This window comes from Camellia sinensis, chromosome 3 (assembly GCF_055761805.1).
Source record: "Camellia sinensis isolate YWXY chromosome 3, ASM5576180v1, whole genome shotgun sequence".
NCBI lineage: Eukaryota > Viridiplantae > Streptophyta > Magnoliopsida > Ericales > Theaceae > Camellia > Camellia sinensis.
This window is the reverse complement of record NC_138963.1, coordinates 157,391,999-157,401,450: the sequence shown is the minus strand read 5'-3', so window position 1 is coordinate 157,401,450 and position 9,452 is coordinate 157,391,999. Positions and strand designations below refer to the sequence as shown.

The following is a 9,452-nucleotide window of genomic DNA, read 5'->3' as shown; positions in this document are numbered from 1 at the left end:
CGAGGTAGCCATGGCTAGTTTGCCTCTTGGAAAAAAGCTTTTCTATATTCAAAATTCATATATAATCGTCAATTGTCAAACATTTCTAGGCAATCATGAAGAAAAAGTATTCCAAGTCGATTAAAGTAAATCAGTACAAAATGGTTACATAACTTATTGGAGTGATCTGTGACTAGCCTAACAACTGTATGGATGGAATTCACCATAATAAAAAATTAAAAAATCAAATTAACTTTGCCGGTTGTATCAATTTAGTCTTGTAGCTCCTGTTGTATTAATTTTTCCCTATAATATTTTATATTGTGTTGATTTAGTTTAGTTGATAAACGTTTGCTGATAAATTAGAATATATAGATATATACATGTATCCATTTAGATTAGACATCAATTTCTCAATGACTTTTAAAAGAGCTTATATATATCGATTAATTTCAAACAAATTTCTAAAAAGATTTATTAATTGAATTAAATCGACACAATATAAAATATTTAAAGGTAAAATTGATACTCATAGTCTCTGTTTGGTTGAGTTTTCATAATCTACTTGTGAATTTTTTTTAAAAAAAAATTACATACTAGTTTTCACAAAGTAAACACAAAACAATTATTTTTAAATTTTTAAAAATTATTTTCATTCCAAAAAAGAGAAAATTATATGAAAATAATGAGTTTTTTAAAATAAAAAAAAAATTCTTTTACCAAACTAGTTTTTTTTTAAAAAAAATTCTCAAAACTTAACCGAAAAGAGTTTGTTCATGATACCAAACGCTAACCAAAGCATAAAACTTCAAAAGGCAAATCATGCTCTTATGATAGAACAAAAAGTTTCCAGAAACCAACAAATGATAGTACTAGAGAGAGATCATGCAATACAACCAAAACCAAATCAAACCCACGAAGATGTCACGCAAATGGGATGCAAACACCAGGATTGGATCAATTGAATAGTACAAATGCCTACCTCAGAGAAGGGGGGGGGGGGGGGGGGGGGAGGAACCTTTAAAACAGTTTTCTTGGCTTGGAACAGTCCTCTCCCCACTTTTGCTTTTGTTGGTTGTAGAGAGCTTGCTTTTGAAGCAGTTATATATATATATATATGGATTTGCTGCTTCGTTTTGCAAGACTATTCTGTTTGGCTAGTGCCCTCTCTTGTATTATATATATATATATATATATATGGATTTGTTGCTTCATTTTGCAAGACTACTCTGTTTGGTTAGTACTCTCTCTTGTATTTGTCCCTAGGACTGCTTTGGTAACTTACAAGTTACAATAATAGCAAAAAATTTTAAAAGTTAAATAACTATAAAAATAAATAAAAATCAAAAATTCACTTCTCTCTATTTATTTTTTTTGTATATTTTTTCATAAAAAATTAAAAAATCATTCCAAATATTTTTCACAATCAACGTAATTCTATTTGCACAATACAAAAAGTTTTAGTATACACTATTTGTGTTGTTTAAATATATAAATAAAAATAAATTGCTCATATATACATTATGTTCAAAAGTTTATATTTGAACAACTGCTATTTGTTTAGAAATTTATATTTGAACATTTGACTTTTGTTATGAAATTTATATTTGAACCGAATAAATAATATATATATATATATATATTGAGATTTTTTGTAATATATGCTAATAGAATTTTCATATGTCTTTTTGATTTGTTCTACTTCGTCTATATTTACTTCCTTCACAAGATAGACTGACTTTTATATGTGCGGCTATTCTAACTTAAAAATTACACTCATTTTTAAAAATCAATGATATAGCAGTCTATTTAAGACAATTTTTTTTTTTTATGCATTATCTGATTATCAGCCAATTTTTTTTTTTACACGTCACTAAATTTGGAAAAATGGTCTAAAAAATAAAACTTTTGTAAAAAAACATCCAATTAGCGTTGATCCTCTTATTGATGTTACAATAGCTGACTCATTTGGAGGAACAGTATTATTGGTGTGCGGAGTTAAATTCTAATTGAATTTGGAATGCGGTAGTGCATTCATGAAAGTTTACTAGTCCAACTTGAAGAGTCTTGATAGCCATAGTCGATTGCCAATTCTCAGCAAGACTAATTCTAACTCATGAATTGTCTAAATTTTGTACGTCAATGCTCCCAATTTTATTTATTCTATTTGTGTATTTATTCAGTACATCTTATTTACATATTGCTCCAACTTAAATATTAAAAAAAAAAAAAAAAAAAAAAACTACATTCACACAATTTTTTTCCCTCAAATCTTATCGAATGAGACTCTTACGTGAAAGTCAAAAAAAAAAATATGTTAATGAATTGTTAATCTAAAACATAATTATTCATATTTATTATATAATTCAAACACTACTAAAAATCGAAATTTTTGCGACAGTCTCAAACGTCGCAAAAGGTCCATATATCGTCGCAAAAGACTTTTAGCGACGGAAAATGGGGGTGGCAGAAAGGGGCGTGACAAATAGTATTTGCGACGGTTACAAACCGTCACATTCTTGTAGCTATGGCTAATTAATAGTTTTTGCGACGGTTTTGCCTGACACAAAAAAAGGGAAAAAAATGGCATTTTTAGTGACGATGTTGATTGCCGTCGCAAAAAACCTTTTTTAGGGATGATATTTGCCGTCACAAAAAGTATTATTAGCGACGGTCTAAAGCGTCACCAAAAAAGTAATATTAAGTTAATACCGTATTGGCAACAGTTTAAACCGTCGCAAAAGATTTATTTGCGACAGTTGAAGCCGTCGCAAAAGATTGGAACTAATATTTATATGCGACAGATTAATCCGTCGCTAATAAAATATAAGGAAATGAGAATTACATTAGCGACGGTTTATTATTGTCGCAATAAAATTATTTTTTATAAAATCATATTTTATTAAATATTTCCTATACAAATTATTAATATTTTTAAAAATACATCCACATCCACATCCAAATTCACATTCAAAAAATCATATACCAAGAATAATATATATACCTTGTAACAATTGTCAATCAAATATTATTTACAAAAATATATAAAATAGCCTCTAACAATACTAATAATTTTTGAAATTCAAAAACTCAAATTTTTAGTATCGACGATATAAATAAAAAAATAAAAACAGATATAATGTAGCTTGTTTTGATATCAATAATAAGCTCCCATATCGATATGCGAAGATATCACGTACTCAAAAGGTTTGCATCTGCAAAAAGAAACAAAAAAGAAAAAAAAAATCATCATTTACAACATAATTATTTTCAAGCTTACAGAAAATGTAAAACATTTAATATTTTTTTCAATAAATAAATAAATAAATAAGATTGTAAACTCTAATATCGATATGCGAAGATATCATCATGTTCTCAAAAGGGTTGTACCTGCAAAAAAAAAACCAAAAAAAAAAAATCATTTACAATATAATTAATTTCAAGCTTACAGCTGGAGCAGCTAACCCTGTTGCCAATAAAAAAAGAATTTATCAGGAAAAAACACTCATGTCATTAGAAGCTTGTTAGCCAATAAATAAACAAAATTCTGTATTAATTTCTAAAATAGAAACTTAGAGAATAGTTGATCAATCGTCCTACATTTCCTTTATTTGTAGCATCAATTACTACTTCCTCGCTGATATTAAATAGCTGCAAAAACATTTCACCATAGTTAACATACCAAAACACACTTGACAAGTGCAATCAAGAACAATAAATATTGGAATAAGAGGTGTTCTGAACAAGCTAGATTAAAAACTAGCTTGGTTTAATCAAAACACTAGTAATGTAAAATCGGAATACTAAAAATAAAGAGTCCCACTCAAATAAACAAAGATTTCATAAATGAATTCAGTTGAGTTTTGAAATCTTCAAAGAGTGGATTGACAATTTGGCAGGTCACAATTTATGATATTCCTTCCAAAAATCTGACTACATTGAACAAGTAACCAACTCAAGTCTGAGTGAATTCTGTCAACAATAAACTAAAAAATAAACTCAACCAAGTGAATTTCTAATGTTCTTCAAAGCCCATCAACTGGACTAGAAAAAAAAAGAGGAGTTGGATTAGAACAAAATAATTATTGTTATAATTTACTCAGAAATGCTTTCGCTGCCTCTGAAATTTCCCAAGCAGAAGATTGAACCTCAACAGTTTTCTTTTTCTAGTCATCGACATTTTTTTAGCTTACGGAAACAAAAAGCAAAATGAATTGGAGCGTCTCAATATGGAAATTTTTCATAAAAAAGAAAACACATGTTCTCATCATGTTCGACAAATTGCCCAGGTTAACCCAAGCAGTGGAACTAAGTTCCCCAACTGTCACCCAGGTGACCACATACAGAAGTCAACCATCATCCTTCAACTAATCAATGCCATTCAAACTCCGAGGGTTTGTGAATATGGAATGACCATAAAGAAATAAAAATGCCTTGATGTGTGCAAATCAAACATAGATAGCAAATGATAGAAGTAACAAGAGAATATACACTCCAGGACGGGTAAAAAATTGAATATAAAAATCTCAAGACCCATTGCTTTATGTCACAGAGAAAACCAGAATGATCAATCATGAAGTTCTATGCTTTTATGCACCAGCTGCATCATAATTCCAAATAGCTGGCATTAGTGATTAATGGTTGAAAGATGCAGGATGAAAAAGGTTTATTCTCTACTGTGCAAATAAAAATTGACAAATCAAAGAAAGGAAGAGAGAGTACTACAGGGCTAGCATATTGTGATGCAAAGCACGATAACAAGAAAACAAGATCACACCCACTACAGGAAACAAATTAAGAATTCTATATGAAGCTCACTGGCAACATTGTCTAGCCAATACATGCGGAGAAAATGAAAATGTGAATAATCAGAGCCTTAACTGCTTAGTTGTTTCGGTTCGTGCAGCTTTCACGGTTTCTCAGAGGCTAATAGCTTTCTCGACAAGCTTTGGTATTACCCACTTGATTTTACATGTTACCAAAAGCAACAATTTTCCATTGATAATCTTTTACTTTCTGTTAAGCTTCAATTTTTAGTTTGTCTTTTAACAATGCAACCCAGGTCTTCGGCTATAGACTAATAAACCTTCATTTCTTGAGTCCAAATACTTAATAGTACGATTTTATCTATTTTGTGCATCTTGGGATATTTGCTGGTTTTTCTTTGTGAAGATTTCACCATCTGAGCTAGCTGGCATCTACACCTACAACTATCCATCCCTCTTCCCCATTCTTCATCTCATCCACATTTAGATTGCCTACTACAGTTACATATTCAGTTATTGTGGTCCTAATTCATCACATCCACCCTTATCATATGGTTCCAATAAATATTCCAGCTTTGAATGTTCCAAGCATGGGTAAAAAATCACCTCCGCTGCTAGAGGTTGGCAATCTGCTAACTAAAGCTCGCCAAATGTTTATCACAGTTGGACCAATCCATGCATCCCTTAATATGTACCTGATCATAAGTTGGAAAATTAAGACTGTTGTGGCCTAGCGTATAAAAAAGCACTTACCATCCTGTGTAAGATCCTCAAATATTGACATGACGTCAGTCTTGAGATGAGCAGGTTCAACAGTTGCAGCAAACTTCCCCAAGTTTGTTGCAGCAGACCTCCTCACCATAGGCATGTCATCCTGACACAACTGGCCGTATATTGACCGTAATTCTGTCTTTAACATCTCTGAGGCACTAGGGTAAGCAATATGAAATAGTCCACAAGCAGAGACTCGGGCTGTAAACCATTCACCTGCTGCCAGTCTCTATAGAAGGGAACTTACATAAGAAAAGGAACATATTTCTTTGGTAAGAAGAATAATATATCACGAGGATATAAATCAGAAATACTGTAAGCCATTTATAAACACGGAGCAATCCCAAATCCAGAGGAAACCTAAAGGAGCAACATGCATATTTCAAGCTGGCAAAATGTACACTTCCATTTTCCAAAATAACACCATCATGGCATCACGCTGTAGAGTAGCCAATAGTACAGAGAACAACAATGTAACAGGTAGATTTTTTTGTTATGGTAACAATGTAACTGCTTAGTTGTTTCAGTTCGTGCAGCTTTCACAGAATGCTCACACTTTGGCATATTATTGAAGTTCTTGTCCTATCCAACATAAAAGTAACACTTAAAAAAATTACAAAATGCAGGACTATCATGGAGCAAATCAAGCTTACTATAGGAAAACAAAAAAAAAAAGAAAAAAAGAAATGACTCTAGAGGTATGGAGTTCCAACATACCTTAATAATAGGCTCAGCTGAAGGTGCATAGAGTCCAATAAAACAGTAGCAGCAGTAGGTATACTAGAACCAACCACTGCCCAGCTTTAGGTATACTAGAACCAATCAAGGCGCTATTAAACTCCTCAAGAAGTTCACCAGAAGTAAAAAAAAATTTAATAGCCTCAACAATATCCTTACCCACAACCTCCCAGGAACTCTTAAAGAAACTAGCCAGGTAGCCATTGGGTCCAGGGGCCTTGTTCCCATTAGCAGACAGGAAAAACTGTCTTGCTTGAAAAACAGCACGATAATGTGATTTCCTAACAAATCCAAAGCTAAAAGTTCAACCTTTGAGCTAATTTCCTAACCCCAATAAAAATAAAAACTACCTACCTAAATCAGGACTATGGAAAAAAGCATTTGTAAGACCCTTTTTGTTAAGTTAGTTTGAGAAACAATGATTAAGTAGTCATGGCTGTCATTGAATTCCTTCTTGACAAAAACAGAGCTCTAGAATTTAAGAAAATAAAATAGTTCAAAACATGGTCCTAGCCATGTACACACACAGATTTATCAGACACCATGAAGTCAATGGAGATGAAGAGAAACAATGTACTAGCCACAAAACAAAAAGGACAACTAACTTTAAACTAAAAAATGAAAAAGGGAAACAAAACAAAAATATGAGATATTAAAAAATATTTGCAGCTACTTGAACTAGTAAATATGAAACTGCAAAAACTCCATCATATTAACTTCAAATATTTCATTTCCCCTTTTACATTGATAAATTATAACCTATCAATTTGACAGAATAGAACCTCAACGACATTTCAGTTACAAACTCCACTCACATTAATGGTTCTCATAAGTACAGTGTGTTTCACCCATTAATCCCAAAAAAAACAAAACTGTGCATTTGACAAAGAACTTGAACAACCAGCAATTCACACAAATAAATAACCCAGAAAACTCAAAATCATCACAATTCTACCAACAACCAAAAAAAGAAAAAAAAGAAGGAAAAAAAAGTGTATTTCTCCCATTAATCCCAAAAAACAAAACTTTGCATTTGACAAAGAACTTTACCTGAACAACTAGCAATTCACACAAATAAATAACCATAACCCAGAAAACTCAAAATCACAGTTCCACCATTCCAAAATTGAAAGTAGTATCAACGAATTAACAAATTAAAAACCCAGACATCATCATCATCATCATCATCATCATCAAAAACAAAAAAAAACAAAACAAAACAAAACAAATCAATGAGGAAGAATTAGATTTGAAATCTGCAAAACCAGATTTGAAAATTAGTTCCATCAGTTGCTTTCGTTAAACATAGAATCATTGTCCAAGTTGAAGAGTAATGGGGTTTCTTGAAAGCAAAAATCAAAAATCAGCCTCACTTGAGTCTTCTGTAGCTCGATATACTCTCTCACTAGTCAAAGCATCCAAACCCTTATTCCCATATTCCCTAAAATCAACACTACTAACACCCCTATTCCATTCGAAAGGCACCCAGAACAACTTCGAGCAACATAGAAAGGCACCCATGAAAACTTTTGATTTCAGATCGAAGAGAAGAGAATAGATGAGATGAGTGTGTACCGTCGATCGTTGCCACCACCGAACCAGTCTTGTTGTACCATCGAACTAGTCTCGCCGTTGAAGAGAGATCACCGTTTGAAACCCTTCCCCTTCAAACCCTGTCTTACTTTCAATTTAAAAGATTGAAAGTAAACCAAACAAAATTAAGAGAAACCCAGATGTGAAAGTACCTCAGAAATCCAGAGAATGAAGCAGAAGGTGTTCGCGAAGAGGAGCGCAGGTTCAGAAACGTGGGATCCAAAGGATATAGGAGGGAGGGAGGGAGAGAGGGGGAAAGAGAAGGTTAGAGGCTAATTTATCAAACCTCGTCGCAGGCATCCAGATTTCACAACCGCCTCCGCTCGTCGTCGCAGCCCCCGCCAGAGAGATAGAGTGACGACTGGGTGAGAGGGAGGGAGAAACCAGTGAGATTAGGGTTTTTTTTTTTTTTTTTTTTTGATCTCAAGAGATAACAGAGAATTTGGGAGTATCGGGAAAGAGGGAGAGTGGTAGGGGGTTTTGGCGCGAATTTAGGAATTACTATTTGCGACGATATTAAGGCCTGTCGCGAATGAAAGAGAAAAAAATAAAATTTTGCGACGGATTGCCAAAAGAGCGTCGCAAAAAAAGAAAAAAAAATTAAAACCAGAAAAATTTTGCCGCGTTTAACTTACCGTCACATATAACCTTACTTTTTGCCACGGGCTAATTTTTTCCGTCGCAAAAACTATAAATGTTGTGACGGCACTTAAACCGTCGCTTCGGCACTTAAACCGTCGCAAATTGTTCCGTGTCAAATGCCCCTTTTTCTAGTAGTGAAAAATAAATAACACAATTACTAGAGAATTTTATTATATACACCTCCATATCATATACACTCTTAGTTACGTTATTTTCTTATTTAATTATTAATTACGTTATTTTCTTCTTTAGTTATAATCAAATTTTTTCTGTAGTTATGATATTATTTTTATATTTTAGTTATGATTTTTTGTGTTTGATTATGAATTTTTTTGGTAGCGTTTGATTGTGTTTTGTAAATGTGATTTGAGAGTATGAGTTGTATTTTGAGTTTGTGTGTTGTGGAATTATGATTTGAGTGTAGAAAATTTGTTTGGTAAAGAGTTTTGAAAATAGTTTTGGAAAAGATGTTTGATTTGAGTGAGGAATTATTGATGTGACATTTGATATGTGATATAAAAATTTACAACTCATAACTAAACATATAACTCAAAATTATTTTAAAGCACATAAAAAATTTAAAAATTTTCAAAAAATATTTGTCCCGATTATGTAAATCAAAAAAAAAAAAAAAAAAAAAAAAAAAAAAAAAAAAAATCTGGAAATCAGCCGGACATCCGGGTGGACATCCGGGTGGTCTACCGGGTGGACATCCGAGTGGTCTACCGGGTGGACAACCGGGTGGACAAAAAAGGCGCCTGTGCATCAGAGTTCTCTCTGCAGAGTGTAGAAAATTGATTTGAAAACGAAACCAAACATCATGCTCCAACACACGGGTAGAAAATTGATTACAGAACACAACCAAACAGAGCTTTTATTTTTTTAGTTATGACTTAGAAAGTTTAAAATTATACATTTTTCTTCTGTAGTTATAAAGTATATATGATACACACTCTTGTACCA

The 9,452-nt window shown here is 32.4% G+C and overlaps 1 non-coding gene across 6 annotated transcripts; it reads right to left on the bottom strand.

Annotated features, from left to right (window-relative positions):
* Positions 1 to 2,980: 2,980 nt before the first annotated feature.
* LOC114264979 (uncharacterized) lies at positions 2,981 to 8,272 on the bottom strand. 6 transcript variants are annotated; one of them, XR_014364675.1, is made up of 4 exons: positions 8,000 to 8,272; positions 7,830 to 7,927; positions 5,499 to 5,745; positions 2,981 to 3,369 (listed from the first exon to the last, which is right to left on the bottom strand). It is a non-coding gene; the product is annotated as an uncharacterized LOC114264979 (transcript). The 6 variants fall into 6 exon arrangements; XR_014364674.1 differs by having other exon boundaries at positions 2,981 to 3,194; XR_014364676.1 differs by having other exon boundaries at positions 2,981 to 3,194; positions 7,830 to 7,931; positions 8,000 to 8,241.
* Positions 8,273 to 9,452: the final 1,180 nt, after the last annotated feature.